Source organism: Aulostomus chinensis, chromosome 1 (genome assembly GCF_037954235.1).
Source record: "Aulostomus chinensis isolate RoL2024-O1b breed Wild chromosome 1, RoL_Achi_v1.0, whole genome shotgun sequence".
Classification (NCBI taxonomy): domain Eukaryota; kingdom Metazoa; phylum Chordata; class Actinopteri; order Syngnathiformes; family Aulostomidae; genus Aulostomus; species Aulostomus chinensis.
In genome coordinates, this window is record NC_141320.1 from 10,576,514 (window position 1) to 10,583,223 (window position 6,710).

Here is a 6,710-nt window from a genome sequence, read left to right on the forward strand (position 1 = left end):
CTTTGACAAAATCCCAACAAACTCAAATCCTGTTGAATCAGGAAGTTCTAGTTGAACTCTCACCCACGTCACATGACCAAGAAAACCTCCTCTTTCATTCAGACCAGAACAGACAAACATAGAAACATTGTTTCAGCTTCTGATCAAACAATAACATGTTCTTGATTGTTTGTCATGTTCTATTAATCAGACTGATGATCTCTGGATGTTCTAGGAGGTGTGTCTGTTTCTGATGAAGCCTGTTTGGTCTGGGGGGGTTCAGATGGTGGGGCTGTTTCAGTTCTAGTGCTGAAGGCTTTCACCATGACAGTCAGACTCTCCTCTGTCCTTCATGGTCCCTCAAATGTGCAGTGTGGACCTCACACACTGAATTTAGCCTGAAAACTCTTCATGAAAAGCAGGTGACTCAGAGTCTCTGTGGCGCAATCGGTCAGCGCGCTCGGCTGTTAATCGAGAGGCTGGTGGTTCGAGCCCACCCAGGGACGATGAACAGGCTCTGCTGGTGCTTAGGAGTCGCTGTGTTAATGATCTGAATGTGGATGGACAGATTGACCCTCCACAGCAGACTCATGTCACAGATCTCTGGATGAGACGCTTCAGTGTTAAATTTAGTCGTCGTGTGTCATGCACTGTTGAGGAGTCCTGCTGGCTGTGGGTAAAGTGGGGGCTCAGAGTTTGTGGAGTCGGCTCTGGAGTGAAGGGGGTCACTGTTTGGTTCTCAGATGCTCCAGCTCAGGTTAGCGAGGTGGTGGAGAAACCAGTGAGAGCTCTGCCAGCTGGAGCCTCTTGGGTCCTGGGAGGCTTCACTCCTGGAGGTGGAAATGGTGAGGAGTTTTAAAATCTGCTCCTCTTTCACGCTGACTTGTTTTGTTGGGTTCCCTCTTTCATTCATGTGTGATTTTAGTCTCAGCTCTCTAAACCTGAATGGAGCCAGAACCCATTCTAAAAGAGCTGCTCTTTTAAACTCCTGGAGATCAAGAGGATCCTGCCATGTTTGTCCAGGAGACCCACAGCACAACAGTCAGTGAATGGGGATGCAGGCAGGCTTTTAATGGAGGTCATTTGAAGTCCCAAGTCCAGTTGGAGCAGAGGGTGGAGTTTGATTCTCCAGGAGGTTTTTGTTGTTGTTTTTTTCACCAGTTTCTTTTGGTTTGGAGGAAATCATTCCAGGTGTTTGAAAGAAGGTGAGAGCAACTTTGGAAAATGTTCAACTGGTGTTTTTAAATGTCTTTGCACCAACAAATGGTGGACAGGACAGCTTTGGAAAAATTTTAATGCCACCGTTCAACAGTGAATCTGCTGGTTTCCTGTTTTTAGGAGCTGATGGGAGCTGCACAGAGAAGCTCTTTGAGACAGGAACCATTCAGAGCTCCACCCTGCTTCTTCCAGCAGGATCCACAGATCCACCAACACACCAGCTGTTTGATGAGTGGAGGCTTTTGACCAGGATTCCTAGACAGCACAGCTGGACTCACTCAACAGCTAACTTGTTAGCACCGACAAGACAGGAGCGCTTCTATGGTTTTACTCAGTGGTTCAATATTTTTAAGAGATGTCCCATTCAGCCTGTGGGTTTGAGTGATCACTCTTCAGTCTCCTGTTCTGTTTTATTAAAATATTCATTTAAAAGCTCCTGAGAGAGAGAGAGAGGGGGGGGGGAGACAGAGAGAGAGAGAGAGAGAGGGAGAGAGAGAGATAGAGGGAGGGGGGAGACAGAGAGAGAGAGGGAGAGGGGGGTAGACAGAGAGAGGGGGAGAGAGGGGGGAGACAGAGAGAGGGAGAGAGGGGGGGAGACAGGGAGAGAGAGGGGGGAGAGAGAGACAGAGGGAGAGAGAGAGAGAGAGAGACAGAGAGAGAGAGAGAGGATCAAACTGATCTCAAACTTGACTTCAAAATTCTCTGATTATAATCATTTGTACTCCTTGATAGATTCATCACTACAGTGTCATAGAGGGTCCATTACTATTGCAGTATATTAAAGAATATAAGAACGAGGTTACCATCCATGGAAATATAATATTTCATGTATTGCAGTATATTTTCAAAGATATAACACTTTAATTTTTTTAATAAGAGAGTTTAATGTGAGACTTTAATGTCTGTCTTTGATCTCTAACTCTGACTCTGATGTCATTGGTGGTGACTGAACTCTACCCCCTGACAGACTGAAGGCTCCTATTGGTGATGTCATCATAAATACATGAAGGTCTTGTTTCAATGGTATAACATTAAAGCTCATCTTAGTAAAACAATCAAGTTACCTGAACTAAGTTCTTGAAAAAATGACTGTCACTGACTTAAATAAATCAAATCTACTTCAAAGTTCCTTCTGTTGTCATAAGTCAGCCATTTTAAGTGTACTTGTAGTTCCAGAACATTCCAAGAGGAGATGATATGAATCCATTTTGTTAGATGAACTCTGTTCCTCTGCTTTGATGTTGGTGGACCGAGGGGAGTTTGCCTGAACCTGCTTGGACCTGCTGGCTCCTGCTCAGTCCCTCACTCAGCCTCACTCAGCCTCAGCAGCACGGCTCCACTGAGGACTGATTCAGGTTCCTAGCAACCAAATAGGAGGAGAGCTGAACCTTCTTGCTGTGAGGCCACAGTGCTGACCACTGCACCATTGTGTCCCCTGAAAATGCCACCACCTTGTTGGGCTTTTCTGTAAAAGCAAGCACACATGAACATAGCAGCTTCTTCACAGGGCTGGTGGCGCAATGGATAACGAGTCTGACTACGGATCAGAAGATTCTAGGTTCAACTCCTGGCCAGCTCGCTTTGAACTTCATACTGAGAAGATGAAGTGAGAACCACTGATCAAAGTCACTGAAGTCCTCCCAGGTTTCCTCCTTGTCTGCTGGAAACATGAACACATGAATGATCCTGCTACCTCTCATGTTAAGCTGCACTTGACAGTGACAGCAGGAGAACAAAAATCCCAGTGTGTCATCAACATTTCCTGTCAAATCAATGATAGAAGCTGTTGAATTTCTGGATCAGAACAAGGAGGAAGGAGCCCCAATGAAAGAGTGATGGTTCTTGATTCTGATTTTGTTCTTCACTCCTACACCAGAGAGTGAAAGTGAGGGCTGGCTGGGAGCAACTGCCTGCTTCAGAGTGGGAGGAGCCTCAGGACTTTCCAGTGAGAGCTGCAAACTTCCACCAGCGCCCAGTGCCAGCAGGTCTACATGATGGAGCTGAGAAGAACACAACAACACCAGAGCACTGGAGAGGAGCACAACACTTCTTTGCTTCCTGGCCACTCTCATGTCTGTCTGTCCATCTGGAGCTGGGGGGAGGAGCTTCACATGTTTTTTCTTTTTTAAAAAAGGGAATGTCATGACTTCCTCTGTATGTGAGAATATGAACGACTAAAAATGTTCATCTCCAGTTTAAAGTTAGAATTAAATTTAAAGTAGAAAACCTTCCCTCTTCAATCCTGTCCCTCAGTGTTGTAAACTGTTTCTAACAAATTCTACTGTTCATCAGTTCAAGTGTTTCTAATGAAGCTGAATGTTCTCTTCTACTTTCCTCAGTTGTGTTTCTTTCATGTCCTCCTGAGATCAAAGACAGAATTCTAGTTACTGTCAAAGCCCTGATGACATCATCAGGAATTCTGACCTGTCCAGGGTGAACCCTGCCTCTTGAACAATGTCACCTGGGATCGCCCCCCCCCCCCCCATGACCCTTAAAGGATAAGAATAGAAAGTGGATGGAGGGATGGACTCAACACTGAAATCAGCTGATCTGATCCACATTCTAATGTTTCCTGTCCCTCTTTAGGAGTCAATGAGAATAGTAGTGTATATAATAATGTATATCCAACCTTGTAGTATCTTTCCAAAGCTTTTAGTATTTCTTCTTGTTTCTACTTGTAGTTTTAGTGTCTGGATCTTTTCTTTTGATATCCTGCTGTCTGCTCTTTGCTTTTGGAGCTTCCTTCAACAACTACCAGGCCTCCTGGGTACTGTAGGAAACATGGTCAAGTTCTTCTGACTTCTCCAGGAACGTCCTGCTCACATTGGTCTGTCTTCATTTTGACTCCTCCCACTGCCACAATGACCAGCCTTTATACTCTTGGTGACTGGGGCCCTGGTTGCTGCAGGCCTCAACACCAGCCTGTGGTTGTGAGCAGGGCAGAACAGAACTGACAGTATCTCCCATGCAGGACCTGGGTCAGCGCCTGGTGCCAGCTGGGGCACCGCTTTAACCTGGACCCCTGGAAGATCTTCTCCAGGAACTCGCCTTTTTCGGTCGAAACAGCGTGAAACTTCAAGTAAAGAATTAAAATGATTTCATTCACAATGAAGCCTCTGTCAAAAAACAAAGGAACAACTGACTACCTCCCCATGACTTCACCCTGATAACCAGGAGGTAACCTGGTAGTCAGAGCAGCGATGCTCAGGTCTGTGGACTCAGAGGAGGGTTCTTCTTTTGGTCACAGGTTTGAAGACCTCAGTGGACGAGAGAGGCAGTAAGAGACCTGCCACACCTCTCCAGTGACCTGGGACATGATGGCAGTGGTGGGATTTGAACCCACGCCTCCTCAGAGACTGGAGCCTTAATCCAGCGCCTTAGACCGCTCGGCCACACTACCTCACTGAGCTGTTCTCTGAGTTGGTCTGCTAAAGGCATGTTGAAGAGGAAGTAACAATGATATCAAACTTATTCTGAAGGGGGACCCCTTTCCTCCACGGTCACAGGAAGTGACGACAGCACCGCTAGAAGCAGGAAAGAAATGGTAAAAGGACTCAGTTTGTACAGAGCCTTTCTACCTCAGCAGCACTCAAGGAGCTGAACAATGTCCTCTCATTCACACACACTCACACACTGATGCTGAAGGCTGCCATGCAAGGAGCCAACCTACTCATCAGAAGTATTGAGGGGTTCAGTATCTCACTCAAGGACACTTTGACATGGTCACTGGAGAAAGTGAGGATCAAACCAGCCACCCTTTGTTTGCCAGACGGCCACGCCACTCCTGAGTCATGTGACCTGGATAAGATGGTGAACTACAGCTGATCGCCATGCTAGCAAACCCCTTTTGTTTGGTTTGGTTGTTGTTTAGTGACTGTGGATGAATACACAGGAGAAGTTGAGCATAAATTTGTGTTCCCTGTTCACTTGAATATCTGCAGGAGTGTGAGGTGGAAATACTACTTGGAGGAGAATGAGAGTTCAGTCTCAGCGCTATGACCTGTGCTGACACTAAAACATGTCAGCCCACAGAACAAAGATGGCAGTCCTCTGGGAAAGCAGGTACACCACACATACATGAAGAAACCCTACAGGAAACAAATATGTTGCCAGAGACTTTTACTCTGTTTTTGTTGTTTACAATAAGATTGTAACAATTCCATTGTGTTCAAATTTAAAGTCCCACAATAAGAAGTAGCTGAATCTGACAGGTGAAGGTTTGGAACTACAAGATGGTGATGTTTCCTTGACTTGATGCTCTGACTGTCAGGGTAGATGTCAGCTTCTTCTTCTGCTGCATCTGATTGGCTAGGATTGGAGGTTTTACCCTCCAAGGTTGTTTGGTTCCAGGGGAAATTCTAAAATTCCAGTCCCCAACCTTGGCTGTTCTGAAACTCTTCTCCTGAATCACTCCTGAGCTGCAGCAAGAACAAATACCAGTGCCAACCAGATCAACTTCATGGCTGCTAACAGCCTCAGACACTTGATTTCCATCAATCTGGAGCCAAGAAGGCCCTCACCTGTGGTTCTCCTCCAGGAGGGTCCAGGTTCTGCCATTGTGGTTCCTTGTGCCACTGCCAGAGAGCCTCAGCTGCACACTGCAACATTTCAACAGGAGATTGACATTCCTTCAAATGTCCTGACATCTGATTCCAATGGTTCTGTTCCATATTTATATTTTAAAATGAATCACACAATGAAAGCTGCCTCAGCTGCTTTAAGAGAGAGAACAAGCTAAGAGATCTGAAACCAGTAAAATATGCTTTTCTGTGTGCAAACTAGTGAGGGGCATTGAAGGATATTTTACCACCAATACAGAACCCAGACTTTAGTCATGTGATGAAATGGAGACTCTGATTATGAAGTTAATGGACAAAATGTGAATTGAAAGAAAACACATTTCTTCAGCAGACTTTGATCCAACATTGAAGTTAGAGTTTGGTGGCTGCTCCATGTTGGAGGAAACCAGGCGATGTTGGACCGTCACAGGGAAGCTCCTTTGCCTCCTCTGCTGCCAGTTCAACCACTCACTCCCATCAGTGGAGAGCAGCTTCAACTGGGTTTGGAATGTACCATTGTGGATGCATAGGAATGTGGAGAAAATGTCCTTTGTCAGAAGTGGGATTCGAACCCACGCCTCCAGGAGAGACTGCGACCTGAACGCAGCGCCTTAGACCGCTCGGCCATCCTGACAGACACTGAAAGTTGCCGACTTCAATATCAAATGAATTCATTCACTGACAAAGTAGAATTTTTTCCACAGGAGCTACTGGCTCCTTAGTTGTTACATTTATTGTTAACATTAAACACACAGTCTGTGTTCATGGCAGTAAGAAATGAACCAGAACATTTGAACCACGTAACATCTCTTGATCAGTTTGTTACATGGGACACATTCCAGACAGGAAGGTCATTCTGAGACTTGAACTGGGATCACTGGATCCAGAGTCCAGAGGGCTCACCATTCCACCATGGAACCAAACACAAGGTGGAGGATCCTCTAAATACCACTT

At 45.8% G+C, this 6,710-nt stretch overlaps 3 non-coding genes across 3 annotated transcripts; 1 reads left to right on the forward strand and 2 right to left on the reverse strand.

The window, feature by feature from the left end:
* Nucleotides 1-411: 411 nt before the first annotated feature.
* On the forward strand, nucleotides 412-485 carry trnan-guu (transfer RNA asparagine (anticodon GUU)). The gene has a single exon. It is a non-coding gene; the product is annotated as a tRNA-Asn (tRNA).
* Nucleotides 486-4,515: 4,030 nt separating this feature from the next.
* Nucleotides 4,516-4,597, reverse strand: trnal-aag (transfer RNA leucine (anticodon AAG)). Its single transcript has one exon. It is a non-coding gene; the product is annotated as a tRNA-Leu (tRNA).
* Nucleotides 4,598-6,307: 1,710 nt separating this feature from the next.
* On the reverse strand, nucleotides 6,308-6,390 carry trnal-cag (transfer RNA leucine (anticodon CAG)). Its single transcript has one exon. It is a non-coding gene; the product is annotated as a tRNA-Leu (tRNA).
* Nucleotides 6,391-6,710: the final 320 nt, after the last annotated feature.